A 26,103-nucleotide genomic window follows, 5' to 3' on the forward strand; every position below is an offset into this window, starting at 1 on the left:
CAGTGAGACGTGGTAGACAGACCTGGACACCTCTCTCTCCTGACCACAGTGCTAACTTCAGAGCTTTAGGAATTCCTCCCACACACTCAGCACACCATTCTACAGGTGATGGTTGTAATTCTAAATAAATTGGAAACTGTTAATTTTGTTGATTTTGAAAAAAAAAAAACAAACAAACACCATGGCATAATCTTACATTGCAACATGAATCTGCTTCAAATAAAATCAACTGTTGCTAGAAAAAAGTATGGCGCAGAAATTTGAGATACATTCAGAATGCCAACACATACCTAGATCAACTACTGCTTGGTCTAGATTCATCATGTGGAACATGTAGCAAGTTTTCATGAAATATGGGATAGGCAAGCTTAATACTTTTGAAAGCTTGCTGTAAATTCTAGAAAGAAGCTATTGACAAATTTTATCCAATGGTGGGAATAAAAAACAAGATTATGCTGTTTAAAAGGTTAAAGAAAGGGGGCTTTAGGGAAAAATATGAGATATACCATGATCTTTGAAACTTTTTCATATAAAGCAAGTGTCCAATACCACAGGAAGCTAAATGAATATTTTTTCAGATTTGCAAAATACAATTTGAAGAGAAAGGTGGAAATAATTATTTACGTTTTATGTAAAAAACTCAATTAACTCAGTGACTGGTAGATCATTCCCATCTCTGGAAATAGAAATACCACCAAGAAGGAAACATATATATGTATATATTTATATATACTATATATACATACATGTATGTATAGTGGGCATGTATATTTTATATATAACACGTAAATGTCTATTTAATATGTATATACGCAAATGTGCGCATGCATGCTCAGATGCTCAGTTGCTTAGCCCTGTCCAACTCTTCTGCGACCCCATGGACTGTAGCCCACCTGGCTCCTCTGTCCATGGAGTTATTCCGGCAAGAATACTGCAGTGGGTTGCCATTTCCTTCTCCAGGGGATCTTCCCGACCCGGGGATCCAACCTGCATCTCTTGTGTTTCCTTCACTAGCAGGCAGATTCTTTAGCACTACTGCCACCTGGGAAGCCCTTCCTCTCTCTAACCACCCAGAAATGGACCATTTATTTAAATTTTTATTTTAATTGGCAAGCACTAGACTTTTAAATCATTAGAAAAAAATTGTTTTTAAGTAATATGTCATCTTCCCTGTAGGTCATAGACATTTAGAAGAATTATTTCTGAAAATTATCTTGAAATTATTAAACCAAGTTCTAGTCACTATACTATTCTGTGATACTGGGGTGTTCTCTCAACCTAATGCGCTGATTGATCCTCATTAAGTTAGAGGCTCCATCTTTGCATTCACCGTGGCCCCTCTAAATTCAAAATTTGGAACAAAATTGCAAAGCACACAAGGTGACTGAACACAGTGCTCATAGGATGAATTTAAATAACGCCTCTATGGGACTCAGGAAAATATCACCTCCTTCAGTGGCTCAAAGCACGTGTGTACTTTAAACATTTGCATGACCAAAGGCAGCTGAGGTACAGAGATAGCTGATCCTAGTCATCTTATCACATAACCCTACACCCTTGCATCATTAAAAGTATTTGCACATTTACAGATATTTAAACTTTTCATGTTGTATTAATGATGACATCACAGTTTCTCCCCCCACCCTTTTTTTAGTTATTACATTAAATTGAATTTAAACTGTCATGAATTCCAGAGATGTGTTGTTAGAATCTTAGTGGGAACACATTTGAAAGTATCTAGTCAATAAAACAAAACTGAGGTTAAAGTAGATTTTTATTTTGATACCAGCCTTTGTGCAAAACTTGATTTCTAAATGGTGTGACTATACTCCTTTAAGTAACCTAAGAGTTAACTCCAGATTTCCTCCCAAGAAATTGTACTGCCTCTTCCCTTTACCATGATAGATACCTGACATTATCAAAAAGGACAAAACACATTATCATGGCCACAGAAGAACCAGCATGTCATTAAACTGGTCCTCATTGACTAATTGGGGAACTGATGGAATGAATGCTTCAAAACTCTTTGCAACCTCAAAGGAAAGACAGTTAATTCCATGGCTACTATTGATTGACCCTCGGTTAATTAAAACAGGCAAGAAGAAGGAGGGGGTGTTTCCTGGGGTCCACAGGGACCCTGCTTCTCATGTCCTCTGCAGTCTCCACCGTCTCTTCCTTTATTGCCTTTCCACTCTGGTTGGTGCGCAGATTGGTTAGTTAATGCATTTCCCATTCAGGCCCTTTATCGAGTAAATATTTATTCCCTCATAAGCAAGATTTCAAGTATAGTTGAGTCTCAGCTTAACTTCTGGACTGTTTTCCACAAATCGGTATTTCAGTGATCTGAAAACCCATGAGCCGTGATGAAGAGAGCACATTACACTGTAATCTCATCCCATCACTGAGACATTTTAGTTAATATTTAAGTGTGACAACTTCTTATTTTTTCCTTTAGGTATCATACCATCTGGCACACATATTAGTTAAGAAAACAGCCTGACACACAGTGCTTATTGCATGCAAAGCTCAGAAATTAACCCTATGAGATTATGCTCCCTCCAAAGACAAGAACATATTATTTCATTTCTTCTGTGAACTTCTTTTTCCTATATTTTCTATGTAGAAGACAAATACTATGTGCGTGTTGTTTCTTTGTATCCTAATGATCCACTACATAAATGACATAAATATCAAATGAATATGAACATAAGTATAAACATTCTGGTTGTATTTTTTAAAGAAATTATCAAAGTTTTCACTAATTCACCCTAGTAACTGAAAAATCTTGAAATTGTTTCATGGAAAAAATTTCCCCCCACTAAGCATAACAACCTACTAAAATGATATCGATCAGAGACTTAGGATTAAGGTCCAAGCATCTCAAATTCTGAAAGCATTTCCTTGACTCTTTCGTCTTTTGTTCAGAATGTTTAGGCTTCAAATGATAAAAATCTCTCCCCACCCTGTATTAAGTAAAACTTTACAGTGTGTGGGACGGTTAACAGGAAATACTAGGAAGAGGGCCATACTTGGGTGTTTCTGTATGTAAGGGAGAGTTAGTCACTTCAGTTGTGTCTGACACTTTGCAACCCCATGGACTGAAGCCCACCGGTGTCCTCTATGTGGACTTTTCCAGGCAAGGACACTGGAGTGCGTTGCCATTTCCTCCTCAAGGGGATCTTCCCTACCCCAAATCGAAGCTGGGTCTTCTGCATTGCAGACAGGTTCTTTACCATCTGAGCTAACAGGGTTTCTTTATGGTTGGTCAAGCAATGCTGTCCCAGCCTTGCTTCTTCATTTTTTTGGCTCAGCTTTTATTCAAAAGTTTCCTTCTCTCCTCTGCATGCAGCCTCAAACCTAGTACCTGCCCTCTTTCAAATAGAGCAAGAAAAAGTGCACTGTTGTCCTGAGAAAGCAAACATCTGCTCTTGATTTCTTGGTGCCAATGATGGCAGTGAATGGTCTTGCTGGGGTCCTGGGCCCAGTGTCAGTCAGGATTGTGTGATGTGGTCCAGGTGTTGTCTCCCCTTAGCCTGGACCTGGGTGTGGTCTGAAGGGACCGACTGACAGGACTGTTCTCAAAGGAAAGCCTGAGAACTGCTGACCAGAGCATCGTCAGACACTTGCCTGTGGGGAGAGGGGCGTGTGAGCATGGGCTCCTCCAAAGGGAAAACCAGACGCCCCCCTGCAGATGAGTCCAGAGTGAAGTAAACTGTTCAGTAAGATGGTCTTTGAATCTCAACAAATAAGAATCATAGGTACAGGTGAGGTCTGAAAGCCTTTGTTGCTCAGTTGCTCAGTCATGCACAACTCTTTCCAGCCTCATGGACTGCAGTACACCAGGCTTCCCTGTCCTTCACTATCTCCCAGAGCTTGCTTAAACTCATGTCCATTGAGTCAGTGATGCCATCTAACCATCTCATCCTCTATTGGCCCCTTCTCCTTCTGCCGTCAATCTTTCCCAATATCAGGGTCTTTTCCAATGAGCTGGCTCTTTGCATCAGGTGGCCAAAGCATTGGAGCTTCGGCTTCAGCATCAGTCCTTCCAATGAATATTCAGGGATGATTTACCTTAGGATTGACTGGTTGGATCTCTTTGCTGTCCAAGGGACTCTCAGGAGTCTTTTCCAGTACAAGTTCAAAAGCATCCTTTGGTGCTCAGCCTTCTTTATGGTTCAGGTCCCATATCCGTACATGAATACTAGAAAAACCGTAGTGTTGACTATACAGATCTTTGTTGGCAAAGTGGGAACAGCATTTTCTCAGCCTTACCCAGCATCTCCGAGTCCCAAGTCTTTTCTGTTGTCTCACTACCCCTCTTATAAAGTCCGCCCTATGTAGAGACCCTTGGATTTATGATTGCCTTCTCAAAGAACAGTCCCCAGACCAGCAGTATCAGAACCACCCAGAAACATGTTAGAATTTGGAGTAACATCTGAGACTGACAGAACCAGCCATTTTGGCCCCAGTAATGCATGCCTTACCCCAGTGATTAAGATGTGGTGGTTCTCAAGTAGCAGAAGTTTGAAAACCACTCATTTCTGGGATGATGCATTGAAGGACACCTCGTAGATCTCATAGAGACATATATAGACCACATAACCCAATACTGCCACTTTCCAAGTAAAATACCTAGAAAGCTGTACAATTATTTGCTTTCCATGTAGAGATGGACAAAGAGTCACAGTACTTGACTCCACAAAATAGAATCGAGTGAGTAAGATGGAGGTCTCCAATTACATAAATAATTATCTGAATAAGAGCTCTAACCAGCGTGCCTTCATTTACACATGTGCATGTGTGTGTGGATGAGCCACGGTGCTTGAGAATTCACTGCCTTGTTTGAGAATCCCAGAGGCTGACACCCTCAAGCCTTTGGGCAGCTAGGGGTGGCCTGAAACAGCTCGGTTCTCCTCGGTCCCAGCCGCAGAAGCTCCTGTGTCCCAGGGTGCCGTCCAGTCGGCATTTCATTTTATGTGCTGTCACGTAGGAGAGCTCTGGAAAGCACTGCTTTAGAGCAGACACAGATCAGACTTAGGCTTGCTCTTCCACAGAACATGGCTGAGTAAACTGAGATGAAGAGAGTTCCCACGAATTGCATATGGCAGGCTCCAGTGAGCAAAGAGGCAGGACTCAACCCCAAGTACTTCCAAAGTTGTCATTCAACTGCTCAGTCGTGTCCAACTCTTTGGGACCCCATGGACTACAGCACACTAGGCTTCCCTGTCCTTCACTATCTCCAGAAGTTTGCTCAAACTCGTGTCCACTGAGTCAGTGATTTCATTTAACCATCTCATTCTCTGTCATCTCCTTCTTTTCTTGCCCTCAATCTTTCTTTGCGCCAAGGCATTTTCTAATGAATCAGCTCTTCGCATCAGATTGCCAAAGTATTGAAGCTTCAGCTTCAGCATCTGTCCTTCAAATGAATATTCAGGGTTAATTTCCTTTAGGATTAACTGGTCTGATCTTCTTGTGTCCAAGGGACTCTGAAGAGTCTTCTCTAGCACCACAGTTCAAAACATCAAGCCTTTGGTGCTCTGGTTGGACAATAACCACTACCTCCTTTAGGGCAGACAGAGCCTCAGGGCTAAGCCATCCTGGACCCAGAGAGGAGGGCATGGGCAATGCCATGTTTATCACTTTCAGTAGTCCTGTGGCCAGGGCATCTCTACACCACCATACTGTGCTTCATCCCATTCAAGTTAGGAGAGGCCCTCACCTGCCTTACACAGACCTTCAGGGACTCATCTCGCTTTTTCGGAGCATCCCTATAGAATGCAACCTCCAACCATTTATACATGTTTCAGGGGCTACAAGGTGGGAGCAGCTGACACGATGATACCAGCTGTACCCTTTGTGATCACTTACTTCTCCTATCCAGAATTCTCAGGGCACATAGAGGCTGAGTCAAGCGAAAATACAGTGAATCCACCTTGCTGACGAGAGGACACAGCATGCCCAGAGGCAGGCTGTCACACATCATATATGCTGTCTGTTTCTTCGGGGGCTGTTTGAAGGCCAGGCGTATCTCATTGTCCTTTCTACACCTCCTGATCATCTAACCTGCACCTGCTTAAGCACTGAGTCCTCTCTTCTTGGAGGCAAACATTCACCATAGAATAACTCTTCCATAGCCCTGGCATGGGAGCTTGCCCCAGGGGACTGGAAATCTGTCATCTCCAATGTTATTTCAGATTTTGCACTGGGGCATTAGGCCTGGATATTTTGTTTGGAAATAAGTAGGCTTGTTCTAATGCAACATGATCCTCCCACAAATTTCCCATTCTGAGATGAATTATAAATTACAGAACACCAGCTCTCAAAATCTTACCATCCAGTTCTAGGGTATTAAGAGAGTAGAATATTTAAATAAAAGAGGAAGTGCTAAATACCAGAAAGATTCTTTCATTAAATAGACCTAAATCTCCTTAGCTTCAAAATTATCTCTGTTGCAATAGAATTTAATAAGAGAATAGATAATAATAGAATTTAATAAGAGAATAGTGAGTGGGTGGTACCTCTATTGCCAACCACAAGGATCCTGCCTGTGCTGGCAATTGAGATGTTCCCAGAGTATAAATTAACTGATGCTGTATATTATTAACCCTTGTCTGTAATGAAGAGAATTTTTAAGAGAAAAACAGGTTTTTGAAGAGTCATAAGTTGTTGCTGAATAGATAACAGTTGCTTTTCATAATAGTTTCATATTTCAGTGAACCTTCTGATTATATACAAAGTCCACAGACTCCCCAAATTTGTCTTAAGAGGTTTTAAGTAATATAAGAATAAGAATTTTTTTTAAAAAGAGAGCATGGTCATTTCCCCTAGTGTGTGATCATAAAAGCTTTTGTGCATCATGTATCCCTTGGTATATTTCATGGTGAACATGTCCTGAAAAAACAACTTTTATAGGTCACTTTTTTTTTAATTTTTGAAGAGGATTTAGATGATTTCAGGGAGACATATTCAAGAGTGATATTACTGAAAGCTAACAGGTAATCAAACCATTTTCTCCAACTGCTGTAACTTCTGTAGAAAAGGCAATTTTAAAATAGAACCTGAGTTTGAGATGACTGTAAAGCATTTTAAATGACAGGGGGATAGAGCTGCGTATCTTATTGGACCAAGAATTATAGCTGATTTTTTTCTGTGTGATTACTTGACAAATGGGGGATTGCTTTTGGATTTTGTGATGCCAGAGAGGACAGTAATGTCATTTGTAAATGGACAGGCACCCCAGCCAGGATCTGTCTGCCTTTCTGAAAACCTGATTGGCAACTTGGCTATCTCAGAGAGGGGGCTAAAAGTAGACTACTGAAGATGATTCCTGTTTAATCAAGACATTAGGATCAATTATAGCTCAGGGAGAAAAGCCAAACTCAATTATATAGAGATGTGTAGGTGAAGGAAAGCGTCTCCGTGTTTACTGAAAACAAAACTGACACACAATTATGTCATTTAAACATAAAGAAATGGTGGCTTTGTAAGTATGTTATTAAAATGTATAATTAACCAATTAACATATCATTAGTATCTATTTAAGCTTTGCACTGGTAACACCATGCTCATGTTTCAGAGATAACTTGACATTTCTGCTTTAATGATCTTTGCCTTTCATTACACATAAAAAGAAAAGAAAGAAAGAAAACATCCTCTGCTAACCACAGTATTGAATTACTCTAAAGGGCTTGGTCATATTCCCAGCTGAATCACTTCCTACTACTTTTCTTTTTGTCAAGTAAAACTGAAATTTTATTTTGCTGTCATTCTGGATAAATTCCTTAAGTTTTCTGTTGACCGAAAAAGGAAAATGACTAGGTATTGAAATGTGGGTTTATCAGTGTCCTGGCTTTTTCATGAAAATTTCCAGTGCAGGAGAAAATTATAGGTTGTGAATAAAGGTTAAGCCCTCCCACAGGGATTATACCCTTTCTCCTTGATTTAACCTTTCTGAAGTGTGTGAGCAAGGCCATCAGAGTGATGGTTAAGCTACTGGGATCTGGAGTCAAGCTGCCTGGGTAACAAACTTCCTGATCCTCTGGTATGTTCTATCTGGTCTCTAGCAGTCAGATTAAGTCAACGGATTAGGTAGTTAGATTATTGTCCTGTCTGGTAACTAGATTAAGTATCTCACTACTATTGGATTTAGTTCAGTTCAGTTGCTCAGTCATGTCCAACTCTTTGCGACCCCATGAATTACAGCATGCCAGGCCTCCCTGTCCATCACCAACTCCCGGAGTTCACTCAAACTCATGTCCATCGAGTCGGTGATGCCATCCAGCCATCTCCTCCTCTGTCATCCCCTTCTCCTTCTGCCCCCAATCCCTCCCAGCAACAAAGGTCCATCTAGTCAAGGCTATGGTTTTTCCAGTGGTCGTGTAAGGATGTGAGAGTTGGACTGTGAAGAAAGCTGAGCACCGAAGAATTGATGCTTTTGAACTGTGGTGTTGGAGAAGACTCTTGAGAGTCCCTTGGACTGCATGGAGATCCAACCAGCCCATTCTAAAGGAGATCAGCCCTGGGATTTCTTTGGAAGGATTGATGCTAAAGCTGAAACTCCAATACTTCGGCCACCTCATGTGAAGAGTTGGCTCATTTGATTAAGTTAGGCTAAATAATGACTATTACTCTGCTACTAGATTAAGAGGTTTCCAGCGGATTGTGTGGTTAGATAATCTCTGTTTTACCTAGTATTTAGGAATTAAGATTTCTAAGATAACATTTTGCTAGGTACTTAACTTCATACCTAAACTTCAATTTCTCCAACCCCAAAGTAGAAATTGTAACACTGTCTATCTCTGAACTGCCTTGAAGATTAAATAAATTCATTAAAGTGCTTAGATTACTGACACAGATGACACTGAATCTAGTTTACCCATTGAGGTTGGCATTGCTTTTCCCATTATGGGGAGGTGTTTAGCACAGGTGTACACATCTCTGACATGCATGTGTGAATACAGAGCACAGGATGCTGTCTTGGTGCCCTTGGTGCAGCTGGTATGGGAGCTGGCATCTTTACATCATTGACTGTGGAGCCAGGGCTATACTCAGATGTTCTATATTTCACACGAGGTTTTGGTGTCCCATGGTCTCAGGACTGCATTAGTCAGCTAAGTTTTGTTTTCAAACTTGTGTGCAAAAAAGCTATTCCCTAAGGACCTAAGCTGAGTGGTAAGTCAGAAAGGACGGGAACTTGACCCTTTGGCCCTCAATTCAAACAACCTGTATTTACTCCAGGGTCTGAAGGGAGAAAAATCCGAAGCAGTCTGTTATAGCATGTTGGCCCAAGTCTTCTTAGGTAATTGAATGTATTGGGTAGAGCTGTGTTGTTTTAATGCCTTCATAAATAAGTATTAAAACCAAAAGGGACACTGGGAACCTCCAAACCACTTGGTTTTATTTTTTTCCAATTCAAGTTAGTAACTATTGAGCCAATTTGTGTGCAGTAAAAATGTGTCATGCCCAACCTGTCTGAGCAAAAGTCCTGCCCAGGATCTGAGGAAGGGGAGAGGGAAGATTTCTGCAATAGACACTGGTTGCTGGCTGGGGGACAAGCCCACCTGCAGGGATCAGACAAGCAACACAGGACACTGAGGCTGGGAGCAATTCAGGCAGAAAGGAGCTGACCAAGCTCAAGTGCTCCCCCAACACAGTGATTGAGACCAACCGCAAACCCTGAGTGTGTCCGACTATGACCCCATGGACTGTAGCCCGCCAGGCTCCTCTGTCCATGAGATTCTCCAGGAAAATACTGGAATGGGTTGCCATTCCTGTCTGCAGACAGGGATTCAAACTGTAGCACAAATAAATGAGATTCATAAATTTAAAAAAAAAAAAGAAGAAGAAAGAAGGAAATGCAGTGATGCTTTGGTACAAATAGCCACTCCACCCCAAGATGAGATGGTTGCTTTGAAAACCCCACCACTCTCTTCAGAAAGGACTCACTTGTTCCTCAAAAATGAAAGGAAATAGCCATACCCTGCAGAAGGGAGTATGTTCTGAAAGTGAGAGCTGTCTCAGAAGTCTGCGGGGAGCTGGGGTGCAAGCCACACAGGGAGGAGGTGGACATCACGCCTCCCCTCAGGGCTGACAGGAGGGCACCACTGCTTGCCTTGTCATGATGGAGTCTCGGGGGTAACTGGGGCTTTTCCCCTGTGATGATGGGGTCCTAGGGAAACAGGTGGCTGTTTCCCTTCAGGCAAAGATGTTCTGCAGGAAACTGCCCCCATTAACCACTGTGATGATGGTGTCCCAAGGAAGATGGTGTCTCTTTTCCTTGTGTTGGTGGTGATGATGTTCTAAGGGAAGCGGTGGTTTCTTCCATTTTGATGATGGTGTCCTGTGAGAAAGTGTCTCTTTCCTTTGTGATGACACTGTTCTGGGGACTTTCCTGGCTTCTTCCTTTGAAGTTCTGGCTTCTTAGGGGAAATTCTGGTAATTCCAGCCCCATTTCTACCCATCAAAGCTACTGTGCTGTCTCCATGATATCCACCATGCGACTGCTCTCTGCAACAACGGTTCTGGCCACACCAAGGACCTGAGTGGGGAGATGACTGAACAGGCACCTCGTCTTATTGTGCTTCACTTCATTGCTCCTAGAAGATGCTGCTTATGCTTTTCAACGTGAATGTGTGCAGCAACCCTGCATAGGGTAAGTCTATCAGTGCCATTTATCCAGCAGCATTTGTTCCCTTCACGTCCCTGTGTTACATTTTGGTAATTCTCACACTTGAAACATTTTTATTATTATTATATCCATTATGGTGATCTGGGATGTAGGGTCTTTGATAATACTACTAGGACTTGCTGAAGGCTCAGATGATGGTTAGTATTTTTAGCAATGGAGTACTTTTTCTTCATGTATATATGCTGTTTTTTTTTTGTTTGTTTGTTTTGTTTGTTAGCCATAATGATATTATATACTTGAAAGACCATAGTGTGGAGAAAACATAACTTTCTGTTTTTATTATTATTATTATTAATTTATGTGCACTGGGAAACCAGAAGTTTGTGTGACTCACTTTATTGTGATACTCATTTTATCTCAGGGTCTGGAACCAAAACCACAGTATCTCTGAGGTCTGTCTGAGCCTCAGGCACAGAGATGAAAAAAATAATCATTTCTTCACTTCCAGACAGAAACTTGAAGTTATCATCTTTGATTAGTCTATGCCACTCTTCCATAATATTATGTGAGGAAAATAAATCCACCCTTTCTTTATAAATCTGATGGTCTTGATTAGTAATATCAGAGAGTAAGAATGACATGGCCAGACAAATATTCTTTGTTTCTTGGCTGTAACAGTCAAAGTTAAGTTCAATGGCCCATTGCAGTAAAGAATTTTTAGAAATACTTGCATATATTTCCCTTTCTAATCACATCCCTCTTTATTTTCTTTAATTTATATTTTGAATAATATGTGACTTTACTATAAAGTGACACTTTTAATGAAAAAAGATGATATAATTTTCATTAAAAAGAGAAACTGGGCTTTGGCTGCATTTTGTTCATCTCCTTTATCAGCAAATGATATTATAAATAATTAACTTATAACCATTGGAATTAATAAAGTAATCAAACCCATTATTCCATAGTCCATTATATTTTGGCATATAGGTTTAAGGAAAAAAAGCAAATAAATTTTTATTTTTCTGGAAAACTCAATTTATATCTTCCCGTTTCTTTAATTGGAACCAGTTAATTCATACTGTGTATTTTCAATATCGCTTCTTTGGTGATGCATTAGGATTTCAGGTATGTTCAGAATGCAGAATAGCTTATTTTAGCATTGTGAGTCTGTTACTTCAATGTTTTGAGTTTATATTTTAGGTAGTGAAAGTATTATTCACTCAGTCATATCTGACTCTTTGCAACCCCAGGGACTGTAGTCCCTCAGGCTCCTCTGTCCATGGGATCTTCCAGGCAAGAATACTGGAGTGGGATGCCATTCCCTTCTCCAGGGGATCGAGGGATCTTCCCGACCCAAGGATTGAACCTGGGTCTCCTGCATTGCAGGCAGATTCTTTAACATATGAGCCACCAGGGGGGCATTTCAGGTAGTGGGAGAATGTAAATGTTTTCTGGTTTCCCAGATGGCCCTAGTGGTAAAGAGCTGGCCTGCCAGTGCAGGAGATGTAAGGGTTGCAGTTTAGGTCCCAGGGTCGGGAAGAGCCCCTGGAGAAGGGCATGGCAATCCACTTCAGTATTCTTATCTATCTGGAGAGTTCCGTGGACAGAGGAGTCTGGTAGGCTACAGTCCATGGGGTTGCAGAGAGTTGACACGACTGAGTGACTTAGCACACAGAGCATCCTAATTTGTCCTCATTCTCACTGTGGGTGCTCAGACCCAGCCTACATCCACTACAGCATCCTAACCTGTGGCCACATTCACCGTGGTCCCTCACTGAGATATGTTTACAGCAGAGCAGAGGGAGGGTGGTTTTCAGTTATAAATCAGATTCTGTCCCACCCCATTAAAACTTATCAGAGGATTCCAGTCTCAAGATGAATAAAATCCAACATCTGTACCCTGACTAACAAAACTCAGTGTGACTCCATGCTGGCCTCCCTCTAAACCCACGTGGTCCAAACGGACATCCTCTGAGCCCACTCCCTTCTCTTTCTGTGACTAAGGTAAGCCTTCCCCATGCAGGGCTCCTCTCCAGCCCTCAGTGTCCTCCTCTGCCCTCCCCCAGGTCAGCTTCTCAGATGAAGGTTTGGGGTTTCCGCCATGATCAACGGGTGATCACACACTGCCTAGGCGACAGTGCATCCTAAGGATTGTCAATCGAGTTAATCTATAAGGAGGCAGCATTTTGGAATGAATATTGCATTGTGTTAGAAATGGATTCAAATGCTGCTTGTACTAGTTTTCTTCATCCTAAACTTTTTAAAAGAATTCTTCTGAATTTTTCCATTATTACAAAAATAAATGATAACAAACTTCACACTAGAAGATTATGATTTATATATATATTGGTGAGTCTTTCCAGAATTCCTGCTATGTTTGGTTGTATCAAACTACTCTTTTAAAAGACTACCTCACATAATTGCTACTGTGAATCTCAGAAGTGCACTTCACTTGATAGAGAAGGTAAGAGAACATGTCTTTAGTTGTAGCAAAGGGAACAAAGCTTTAAACTTTCAAGCATTTGTACTGCCCTCTTGGGATATCTTTTAATTAAAATAAATTAAAGGAAGTTTTTGAGAGCAGGATTTTGAGTTCTGAAGTGTCATGGTTAAAGCAGTCAAATGACAGATTCATGACTGCTTTATTACTAAGAGCTTACAATTATGTAAACAGTTGGTGAATACATCCTGCAGTGAGTACGTATTTCACTCCTTAAACAGGTAGCAGACTTGTTCTGCTAAATATGCTCCCCATGGAGCCTAGCTAGTGACCTCACATCAATTTCACATGGATAATGTAGATGCTTGTGCATAAGGCCGCCAGTTTTCATAGAAAAAAAAAGATTTAACATGTAATGATATGAAGATTTTCAAATGCAATAGTAAATCTTAATAATATACATATGCAGACATAAACAGATATACAATGGGGACTGTTAGAAAAAAATGGCACTGACTTTTTAAAGTGGAAAGCTTCTTTAGACGTCTTGTTATATAAGTCTCTCCAAGCTTATTTTATATCTCCAGGATGTATATCTTTCAGGATCAACTAGATTTTGCGAGGTTAATATAAATCAACTTGTATTGCCTTCCTCAGTTATTAGGGTGACCATTTTGGAGTGCTATACCATTGAAGGATATTTTCATTTATGTCTTTTAAAAACAGATTTATTGACATACAAGTTACGTATTTTAAATCCTGTCCACTTAAAGTATGCAAATGATGGACTTTAATATATTGAGAGCATTGTACACCCGTCACCATAACCTAATTTTAGAGTGTTTTCATCAGCCCACAAAGAAATCTGTTCTCCTTAGCTACTTTTTATCTGCCCCTCCCCTTACACTCTTCAATATTAATAGATCAAAGCAGACAGTGTGTAGTCTTTTGTCCCCAGTTCCTTCACTCAGCAGAATGATTCTGAGGTCTGTCATTGTCTTAGCCTGTATCTCTACACCTTTCCTTTTAACTGACCAATAATACTTCATTGAATGTATTTGACACATCTTGTTTATGCAAGCATCAGTCGGCAGACTCTTGAACTATTTTACATTTAGAGTGTTACGAATAACTCTGCTATGAATAGAAGAGTATACTAGCTTTATGTGTGTATATGTTTCCAGGTCTCTTGAGTATAAAACCTAGGGATGAAATTGTTGCATCATATGGTAAAACTGTTTAACCATCTGAATAACAGCCAAAAATATAGTCCAAATTTTCTGTCCCATTTTACATTCCCACCAGCAACATATAAAGGTTCCAATCTCTCTACACACTTGCCAACACCTGTTATCGTCTCTGAGTACAGCCCTCATAGAGGGTAGGAACTGCTATCTCATTGTGGTTGTTAAATTCTTTTCCCAAGCAGCACTGAGCATATTTTCATGTGCTTATTGGCCATTCATCTATCTTTGGAAAAATGTCTCTTTGTATGCTTTGCCCACTTTTTAATTGTGTTTTGTTGTGGTCGAGCTATAAGCATCCTGTACACACTTAGTAGATTTATCAACTGCAAATACTTTCTCCCATTCTGTGGTTTGTCTTTTCACTTTCTCAGTAGCATCCTTTGTAGGGAAAAATCTTTCAATTTTCGTGAAACCCAAATATTTAGTCCCTTTTTATTGCTTCTGATTTTGGTGTCATATCTAAGAAATCATAGCCTAACTTAAGATCACAAATGATCTGCTTCTCTTTTTCCTTCCAAGATTCTGTAACTTTAGCTGTTACATTCATGTCTGTGGTCTACTGAGATAATTTTTCTGTCTGTGAGGCAGAAACCCAAATTCATCATTTGCATGTGGATATCCAATTTTCACAGCACTGTTTGGTAGAAAGAGAATTTTTTGAGTGATTATATGTCAATACTTCTGACAAATTTCTTCTGTAGGATGTCTTTGTTCCTCGGAAAAGCTCTAGAACATTGATATTTTGACCTAGTATGAAATTGAGGTTAAATAATTTGTTCAATATTTCTTTTTTATTGAAATATAATTGGCATATAACACATATTTTTATATTGCAGTGTGATCATTAAAATAAGTTGATGTCCATCACAATACTTTAAGTGAGGACTTCTAAGATCTACTGTGACAGAAATATTATTAACTGTACTCATCATGCTGTGCATTATATCACTTATTTGATAATTAAAATTTGTAGCTTATGGCCCTCTTCATTTCTCCCATACCTTATCTCTTGCAACCATCAACCTCTTCTCTGTATCTAGAAGTTTGGCTTTTTGTTGCTGTTTGTTTTTTTTTTTTAATTTCTCACATGAGTGAGAGCATATGGGTGTGTGTGTGTGTATGTGTGTGTGTGTGTGTGTGTGTGTGTGTGTGTGTGTGTGACTTCTTCCTTATCGATTTATCCATCAGCGGACCCATAGGTTGCTTCTATAACTTGGCTGCTAAAAATGATGATGCAGTTACCTGGGGTGCATATATGTTTTTGAATTAGTGTTTTATTTTCTTCAGATAAATACCGAGAAGTGGGATTACTGAATCATATGGTAATTCTATTTTTAACTTGAAAATGAATCTTTATACTACTTTCCATAACGGCTACTTCCACCAAGAAAGCACAGAAAATTCCCTTTTCTCCACATCCTTGCCAACACTTGTTCTCTCTTGTTTTCTGGGAATAGCTGTTCTAAAAGATGGGGGCAGGATGTCATCTCATTGTGGTTCAATTTCCTTTCCTTGATGAATAAGGATGTTGAGCATCTTTTCACAGACCTGTTGGCCACCTGTATGAATTTGGGAAAAATGTCTATTCAGGTCTCCTGACTAGTTTCTATTTTTTTTCTCGCTGTTGAGCTGTGTGTGTGTGTGTATGTGTGTGTGTGTCTGTGTGTGTGTGTGTGGATATTAATCCCTTATCAGATATATGTTCGGCAAATATTTTCTCCATTCAGTAGGATGTATTTTCCTGTTGTTGATAATTACCTTCAGTGTGCAGAAACTTCTCTAGTTTGATGTAGACACATTTGTTTACTTTGACTTTTGTTTCCTTTGCTTTTGAAGTCAGATCTAAAAATTCAACCTCAAGACCAATTTCAAGGAGCTTTCCCCCTGTATTCTCCTAAGAGTTTTATGGTTTCAGATCTTAGTTTGGAGTTAATTTTGTACGGTAAAGTTGTATGGTGTATGAATCTAGTTTTAATCTTTTGTATGTCTAGTCAAGGCTATGGTTTTTCCAGTGGTCATGTATGGATGTGAGAGTTGGATTGTGAAGAAGGCTGAGTGTCAAAGAATTGATGCTTTTGAACTGTGGTGTTGGAGAAGACTCTTGAGAATCCCCTGGACTGCAAGGAGATCCAACCAGTCCATCCTAAAGGAGATCAGCCCTGGGATTTCTTTTGGAGGGAATGATGCTAAAGCTGAAGCTCCAGTACTTTGGCCACCTCATGCGAAGAGTTGACTCATTGGAAAAGACTCTGATGCTGGGAGGGATTGGGGGCAGGAGGAGAAGGGGACGACCGAGGATGAGATGGCTGGATGGCATCACTGACTCGATGGATGTGAGTCTGAGTGAACTCTGTGAGTTGGTGATGGACAGGGAGGCCTGGCATGCTGCGATTCATGGGGTTGCATAGAGTCGGACACGACTGAGCGACTGAACTGAACTGAACTGATGCAGCTCTCCTCTTTTTCCAACAAACACTGATTAAGAGACTATCCTTACCTCATTTCATATTTGTGGCTTCTTTTCCTAAATTAATTTACCATATTTGCACAGGTTTATTGCTGGACTCTTTGTTAGGGTCCAGTGATTTTTATGCCTGTTTTTATGTCAATACCATACTGTTTTGATTACTATAGCTTTGCAATATAGTTGGAAATCCAGGAGGGCAAGCCTCTAGGTTTGTTCTTTTTTCTCAAGATTGCTTTAGTGATTCTGGGTCTTTTATGGTTCCATAAGAATTTCATGTTTGTTCTACTTTTGTGAAAAACGAAATTTTGATAGAGATTGTATTGAAACTGCAGATTTTTTTTATGATAGTACAGACATTTTACAATATTAATTCACCCAGCCCATGATTGTGGGATATGTTTCCACTTATTTGCATTATCTCCAATTTCTTAAATCTCTGTAGTTTTCATGTGCTGGTATTCTACTTTCTTTGTTAAGTTTATTCCCAGTTTCACTGTTCTTTTGATATATTTATGAATGAAACTGTTTTCTTAATTTCTCATACTTTATAATTAGTGTATAGAAATGCAATAGGTTTTTCGTATTGAGTTTGTATCCAGTAACTTTACAGAACTTATTTATTAGTCTGACAGACTTTGGTGGGGTTTTTAGGTTTTCCGTGTATAAAATCACGGCACACGCAAATAATGAAAGTGTTGCTTTTCCCTTTCCAATCAGGATGACTTTTTATTTTTCCCTTAATTGCTGTGGCTATGAACTCCAAGACTATCTTGGATTAAAATGGTGATAATAAGCATTATTTTATTGTTCTGGGTTGCAGAGCTTTTCACAGCGAGTATAAGGTTAACTGTGGAGTTATCACATATGGCCTTTACTTGGTTCAGGTACATTCCCCCATATTAATGTTCCTGAGTTTTTCTATCATAAATTATTGTCGAATTTTGTTAAATGCTTTTACTTCATCTATTGAGATAGTATGATTTTTATTCTTTATTTAGTTGAATTTTTTTTATCATGTTGATTGATCTGCAAATGTTGAACCAGCTTTTCATCCCAGAGATAAGTTCCACTGTATCAAGTGCATGACCCTCTGATGTATTGTTGAATTTGGTTTCCTAATATTCTGTTAAGGTAACTTATATCTATGTTCATCAGGAGCACTGACATGTAATTTTTTTTCCTTGTCATGTCTTTGCTTTTGGTACCAAGGAAATGCTGGTGTCATAAAATGAATTTGAAAGTGTTCCCTCTTTTTCTGCATTTTGGAAGAGTTTGAGAAGGACTGATATTAATTCTTCTTTGAATGTTTGGTAGAAATCACCAGTGAAGTCTTTGCTTCTGGACTTTTGTGAGGAGGTTTTTGATTACAGATTGACTCTCCCTACTAGTAACTGGTCTATTCAAATTTTCTGTTTCTTCATGATTCAATCATGCAAGGTTGCTCATTTCTAGTAATGTTGTTCAATTTATTCGAGTATATTGTAGTTAATCTGTTATGATCCATGGCATTCTGTGGTATCAATTATAACATCTCTTTAAAAGACAGCATATTAAAAAGCAGAGACATTACTTTGACAACAAAGGTCCATCTAGTCAAGGCTATGGTTTTTCAGTGGTCATGTATGGATGTGAGATTTGGACTGTGAAGAAGGCTGAGTGCCGAAGAATTGATGCTTTTGAACTGTGGTGTTGGAGAAGACTCTTGAGAGTCCCTTGGACTGCAAGGAGATCCAACCAGTCCATCCTAAAGGATATCAGTCCTGGGTGTTCTTTGGAAGGACTGATGCTAAAGCTGAAACTCCAATACTTTGGCCACCTCATGTGAAGAGTTGACTCATTGGAAAAGACTCTGATGCTGGGAGGGATTAGGGGCAGGAGGAGAAGGGGATGACAGAGGATGAGATGGTTGGATGGCATCACCGACTCAATGGGCATGAGTTTGGGTGAAATCTGGGAGTTGGTGATGGACAGGGAGGCCTGGCGTGCTTCAATTCATGGGGTCACAAAGAGTTTGAGATGACTGAGTGATTGAACTGAAATGAAATGAATTTTTAAATTTGTTTATTTATGCTTTTTTTTCTTGGTGATTCTAGGTTAATACTTGTCAGGTTTTTTTTGTTTTGTTTTGTTTTTGTTTTGTTTTCGTAGAACTAGCTTTGGTTTTATTGATCTTTTCCATTGGAGCTTCAGTTTTAGCATTAGTCCTTCCAATGAATATTCAAAGTTGATTTCCTTTAGGATTGACTGGTTTTATTCCTATGCTGGGAACATAAATATTTACACAGATTATATCTTCTTTTGGACTGTCTCCTTTATCATAATGTAGCACTTTTCTTCATCTCTTATTATAGTTTTTATTTTAATATCTATTTTGTTTAATAAAGGGTTTCCCTGATAGCTCAGTTGGTAAAGAATCTGCCTGCAATTGAGGAGACCCCAGTTCAATCTCTGGGTCAGGAGGATCCACTGGAGAAGGGATAGGCTACCCACTCCAGTATTCTTGGGCTTCTCTTGTGGCTCAGCTGGTAAAGAATCCACCTGCAATGCAGGAGACCTGGGTTCAATCCCTGGGTTGGGAAGATCCTCTGGAGAAGGGAAAGGCTACCGACTCCAGTATTCTTGCCTGGAAGTCCATGGGATCACAAATAGTCGGACATGACTGAGTGACTTTCATTCTCACTTTGTTTGATAAAAATACAGATACTCCAACTCTCTTTTGGCTGTTATTTGCATAAAATATATTTTTTCATTGCTACACTTTCAGCCTGAGTATGTCCTTACATCTGATGTGATTCTCTTGTAGGCAGCATATAGAAGGGTCTTAAAAAATAAAAATAATCCATTCAGCCACCCTATAACTTTTGATTGGAAAATTTAGTCCATTTGTATTAAATTATTGATAAGTATGTACTTACTGTCATTTTGCTAATTGTTTTTTGGTGGTTTTGTGGTTCCTCTGTTACATTCTTCTCTCGCTTTCTACGTTTGTGGTCTGATGACTTTCTGTAATGGTTTGCTTAGATTTTTTTTCTCATTATATTTTGTGTATCTACTGTAAGTTTCTGCTTGGTATTTGCCATGAGACTTACACAAAACTATCTGTGCCTATAGTTTACAGTAGTCAATTTTAAATATACAGCAACTTAACTTAAACATATTCTTGCTCTCTACACTTTTATCCTGCCCTTCCTACACTTTGTTTTTGATATAATATTTTACATCTTTTTATCATGGATATGTTTACTAATCATTATTGTTACTTATACTACTTTTTTCGGTGTCCTTCAAACTAGCTTTATAGGTGTTTAATCCACTGTTTTTATATTAACCTTCACCAGTGAGGTTTATATCTTTATATGTTCTCTTGTTACTAATTAGAGCCCTTTGCAGCTTAAGGAAGTCTTTATTTTTTTAAATTTAGAAATTTATTCTGTTTAATCCACAAGCTTTATATAGCTTTAGTTAAAAACAACAACAACAACAACAACAAAACAGAAACAGTGAAGACAAGACTATTTCAAAGTCTGGGCCCTTCCAGCTTTCCAAATACAAGAGCTCTGGAAGTTGTATATACCAACTGGAACAAGACAAAATTATGAATGGAGCCATGACATTTCATAAAACTAAATTTTATGTAACTGAAGGATCCTTCCTGGGGCTAATTAATTGCCTTTACAAAAAAAGAGAAAAGAATGAAATTCCAGTGTTCCAAATCAACTTGTTACACATCTATATAAACCCACAGTGTCCTGGCAAACAACATGCCTTCATTTACTGTCTCATCTTCGAGCTTGAATCCTGATTCATTTCAGCAGACTCCATAGGCAACAGGAAAGACTGTGGCATTAAAATATTCATTTATACTTATGTGGTAGTTCAATAGTGGTCTTATTTCTGGGCAAGCTTGCAAACCATCAAGGTTGAAAGCATCATAACTTAAATGGGTGCTAAGACTCAAATGAGAAAAAGGAAAACGGAACGAATAAATAGAAAGAAAAACCTCTGGGAATAGCCAGGGGTATTTAAAGAAACCATGAGAATGCCAACAATATTTAAACCCCCTTTATTAAAAAGAGGATTTTTCTTTTTTGGCTTAAAATATTTCACTCTAAATGAATTTATGTCAGCTGTCAATGAAAGAATGTCACTAATACACTGTGGACACCTTTTGCAATGTAAATCCATGCCCCCCCTTTTTTTTACATGGTGAACTTCAACCTAGCAATTATTACAACAAATGTTATAGTCTAAAGCTCAAACACATTTTAGCACTTTCGAAACTGCATACAAACCAAATAAAATTTACATCAGAAGTCTTTTTAACATATAGCTTAAAGCAGTTCAGTGGTGATGAACTCTTTTAGTTTTGGCTGTCTGGAAACAGTTTTATTTCTACAATCCTGAATAATAACTTGGCCAAGTAGATTATTATTGGTCAGCAGTTTTATTGTCTGTTTCCTTTTAGCACTTTGAATATATCATGTCACACCCTTTCAGCCTCAGATATCCTGTTGAAAATCTGCTTATAGTCTTCTGGGGGTTACCTCGTATGTGATGTGTTATTTTTCTCTTGCTGCTTTTAAGATTAGTCATTGTCTTTGACAGCTTAATTATGTACACGTGTCTTGGGGTTTGTTTTATTTGGAACTCTCTAGGTTCCCTGAATCTGTACATCTGCTTCCTTTCCCAGTTTAGGAAAAATTTCAGCCATTGTTTGTTTACATAAGTTTCCTGCTGCTTTCATTCCTTTTCTCCATTTTGGACTCCTAACTGTGAATTTTAGTTTGCTTGATGCTGTACCAAAAGTCCCATAAGCTATGAATGCTTTTTAAAGTTTTTTCTCTTTGGGTCTTCTATTTGGGTCATTTCCACTGCCCTGTCTTCCAGATCACTGACCCTTTCTTCTGCTTCATTTAGGGTGCTGTTGAACCCCTCCTGTGTATTTTTCAGCTTAGTTATTCTATTCTTCAGTGATCTTTTTTTTTTTCCTATTTGGTACTTTCTGATATTTTATTGATATATCTCTTTCTTAAAGTTTTAACTATTAATCAATGTTTCTACCAAGTTTTATTATCATTTTATGACACTTATTTTTAATCTTATCAGGAAAATTACTTATTTCTGTTTTCTTAAGCTTCTTTTTCTGACTTTTTATCTTGTTTTTTCATTTGGAAAATGTTCCTTAATATAAACATTTGTTAAACATATATGTACCTTATTACCCAGGAATTCCCCTCTTTGCTGTTTCCCCATCTGTAGTGAAAACAAAAGTCCAAACAACCTTTTGTACAAGAATTATAAACTTGTTCATATAGCCTGAAACTGAAACAACCCAAATGTCCCTCAATGGAAAAGCAGATAAACATATGTTAATATATTCATACAATAGAATACTACCCAGCAATAAAAATGAGTTACTGATATGTTCAACACATTAATGAATCTTTAAGACATTATATGGGAGACAGACACCAGACATAAGAGGTGGATGTACAATTGTATTTACAGAAAGACCAGATGAAGTCAACTTACAATAAAAATAAGAAAAGTTGCCTATGGAGGGAGGCGGTAAGAACTGAATATAAGGTGCAAAAAGTAACTTAATGTGAGATGGAAGTGATGTATGCCTTCACCCAGTGTGTTGGCTACATCTGTTGGCATGAACCATTTCTTCAAAATAAGTGAACTATACAATTAAGATAAATGCATTTCACTGTAAACATATACTACCTCAATTTTTAAAATAACTATTTTATAGCAACTTGGGTTCTGAACCTGGAAAGGAAGGTTGGAATCCGTGGGCATTTTAGGTTGAATTGCCATTGAATTTCAAATGTCTTTGTGTTTTATTAGAATGCTTTCCTAACTATTCATTCTAGTTTTGTTTCAAATCATCCCTTATTAAGATAGCCTTCTTTCCTAATAAGGGAAAAATTGTTCCATAAAATATGTGTTAATTCATAACAATTGTTTGTCAATTTCATAATGTTATATTCAATGCTAGCTTGAATGAGCAACATTTTTAGCTGTGGGAAATTATTACGGTTTACCTTCTTTATATATTAACCAAAATAATATCTTCATTTTCAGTGTCTGAAATTGAAATAGGTATTCATTTGAACACTGCAGTATTGCCATTTTTGTAGAGAAAAAGCAATAGAATGTTCCCAGAGTCATAGGGTTCAAGCTGACATGTTTCATTGATTCCATAAAGGTAAATGGAAAGAAATTTCAAAACTATGATGAGCATAATGCTTCATATAGTTGTAACCACCTATTAAAAGGTTTCATTTGTTGTAGAACATAAGGAGAGATGAGAAGAGGTAGGAAGTTATTATAAATAGTAAGTCAGAGTTGGTTGGTAAACTGACTCAGGATATCTGTGGAAAAGAAGCAGGGTTGAAAGAAACTAAGAAAATAATGGGCATCGTTGATAATTTCACCTTCAGAATGAACAATTATTGACAAGTCAGTTGTCTCTGTAGAGATTTATTATTTGGATTTGGGGGTGACCAGCTGGTTCCTGGAGGATACACTCATCAAATAAGGGAGGGGGCTGCTAGCTTTACATACAAGAAAGCCTTTCCTTGTAGGATGAATATTGTAAATAGTCATGGAAATAATCACTCATTTGGAAATGGGGAAAAGGTCATTTGCTATTATAGCAGGACAAAATAAATAAATAAACCAATTGGTTGCAAGCCCTTTGCAAACAGGGACGGAATATGGAATACTTATCTTAATCCCATAATACACAATACAACACAAAACACAGAATAGCTGATGAAAAGCTATTTATTGATTTAATGGTTATAAATACTGATCCTCGGAGAAGGCAATGGCACCCCACTCCAGTACTCTTGCCTGGAAAATCTCACGGACAGAGGATCCAAGGGGTCGCAAAGAGTCGGACACAACTTAGCGACCTCACTTTCATTTTCACTTTCATGCATTGGAGAAGGAAATGGTAACCCATTCCAGTGTTCTTGCATGGAGAATCCCAGGGACGGGGGAGCCTGGTGGGCTGCTGTCTGTGGGGTCACACAGAGTCGGACATGACTGAAGCGACATAGCAGTAGCAGCAGCAGCAATGCTGATCCAGTGCTCAGTGCGGAGAGCATGGGTACAGACTATCAGGTGACTCAGGAAACTGCATGGGTGAAACTTCGAGATCAAGAAGAATTTTATTTAGTTGACATATACTTATTCGGTTTAACATCTGACCAGGCACAGTGGTTTAAATCTTTGCTATTCAGGATATGAAAGGAATCTGCTGCAGGCTATGATCAGCCCAGTTACACAGGACAGGATTTTCCAGAAGAGAAGAAAATCACTCCCTTTAAACTTCTGGGCTTTTTAGGCTTTAAAGTCCAGAAAATTGTCTGGTAGGGATCATGTGAAAACACCAGTACCAGTTCTCTAGGGGTGATGTGGGTGTGGGATTCTGCATTTTTAACAAGCCACCAGGTGAGGTTGATGCTGGTGAGGCAGGGCCTCATTGAACAGCGAGTCTTCAGACCTTGCTGTGTCTGGGATGGGCAGGGAGTCTGGAGGGGGACGGGAGACCTGTGCACATGGTCCCATTTATCCAGGTCTGGGGAGAAGATCCGGAGGGTAACAGCTCTTCCAAAGGCCAGACAGTTTGCAGTTTAAAGCGGCCCGTCACTGTCACTCCGTCGCTACTGATGGAGTGGTGTCTGTGTGTGGATCCTGACGTTCAGTGCCCCGGGCAAGAACAGAGGAGGCGAAAGTCATGGTGTCTGTCCTTAAATTTCTCACTCTGCTTCCAGAGAGGTTATTTGACAAAAATAAAAAATACACACCACCACCAATTTAAAAAACTGAATAAACATACTAAGCTTCCCTGGATTGTGAATCATAAATGGTTTACAAATGCTAGAGATCACCAGGGCAATTGAGGCGGATGCCTCTGAGTGACATTTGAGAAGGTTTAATACTAGAGCTGCACTTTAAATACGTGGGAGGTAGCTGATAAGCCATGAAGAAGTAGGTGTCCTCTGTGAACATCCAGAGGAGGGATCAAAGGAAAGCAGTTAGGAGAGGTGGGAGCCGTGGCTTGTCTGAAGGTGCAACTTGGTGGGCGTGATCAGAGATGAAAGCTAATACAGAGACAGTAGCAACCTTCTCGAAAATGGATAAGAAAGAAAGGTGTGGGTTTCTGAACAGTGAAAGAAAATGACATGATTTAAATGACAGTCATGGACACTGGAGCTGGATGAAATAGATTGGAATGAAAAGTCTAAAAATGGAACAGCCCGCGAGGCAGCCACAGTGACTGCTGATGGCCGGGCGTGGGGCTCAGAGAAACTCGGCTCAGCGGAAAGTGCCGACGTCCCGGGGCCCCAGGTGAAGAGGAAGGGGTGGGCTACGGGGGTCCTTCCAGGGGTTCTCTTCCACTCTCTTGAGGCACTTTCTTTCGTCTTTAGCACTCTCTTCCTCAGTGCCTCTGTCAAAGAGTGAGACCCAGACCCACAAGACACAGGAAGGATGGTCATAGGCCTTTTCAGAGTAACAGTTGCTGGCAGGAAAGCACCACGGTGATAAGACTTTGTCTGTTTTTGTTTACATCTCTAATTTTATTTTATTAGACTATAGCTTTATTACAATGTTGTGTTAGTTTTCGGCATACAGTGAAGTGATTCTGTAAGTGATATACATATATATATATATATATATATTTTTATGCTTGTTCCCACTATGGATAATTATAGGATATTGAATAGACTTCCCTGTGCTATACAGTAACGCCTTGTTGTTTATCTATTTATATATAGCAGTTTGCATCTGCTAATCCCAAACTGCTAACTTTTTTTAATTGGAGGATAATTACTTTTCAATATTGTGTTGCTTTCTGCCATATAATAATGCAAATCACTCATAATTATATATATAATATATATGTATACACCCTCCCTTTGAACCTCCCTCCCACCACCCTGTCATTCCACCCCTCTAAGTCATCACAGAAATGGGGATAAGATTTAATAGTAAAGTCTCAGGGAAATATTTGAGGAGATTGGGAATTTCATCCCATGCTGCAGATCAAATAATATGAGAAACATTCCTTTCTATTGGGTTGACCAAAAGTTTGCTTGAGCTTTCCCATAAGAAAGCCTGGACAAGCTTTTTGGCCAAAGTAGTATTTGCCACAGTGAGTCTTAAATTCTGAGGGGTAACATGAAAAGCACTGAGTTGGAAAATCCAAAAATGTGCATTCTGGCCAGATCTTCTCTGTCACTTAGCTGGGTCAATTTCAGAAAAGGTTTATTGATTGAGGGTGGCAGTTTTCTTTTCTGTA

General features: G+C 39.1%; 1 protein-coding gene across 1 annotated transcript in view; it reads right to left on the minus strand.

The window, feature by feature from the left end:
• CSMD1 (CUB and Sushi multiple domains 1) overlaps nucleotides 1-26,103 on the minus strand; it is a 2,070,567-nt gene that overhangs the window by 942,785 nt on the left and 1,101,679 nt on the right. The window lies entirely within an intron of this gene.

This window comes from Ovis aries, chromosome 26 (assembly GCF_016772045.2).
Source record: "Ovis aries strain OAR_USU_Benz2616 breed Rambouillet chromosome 26, ARS-UI_Ramb_v3.0, whole genome shotgun sequence".
NCBI lineage: Eukaryota > Metazoa > Chordata > Mammalia > Artiodactyla > Bovidae > Ovis > Ovis aries.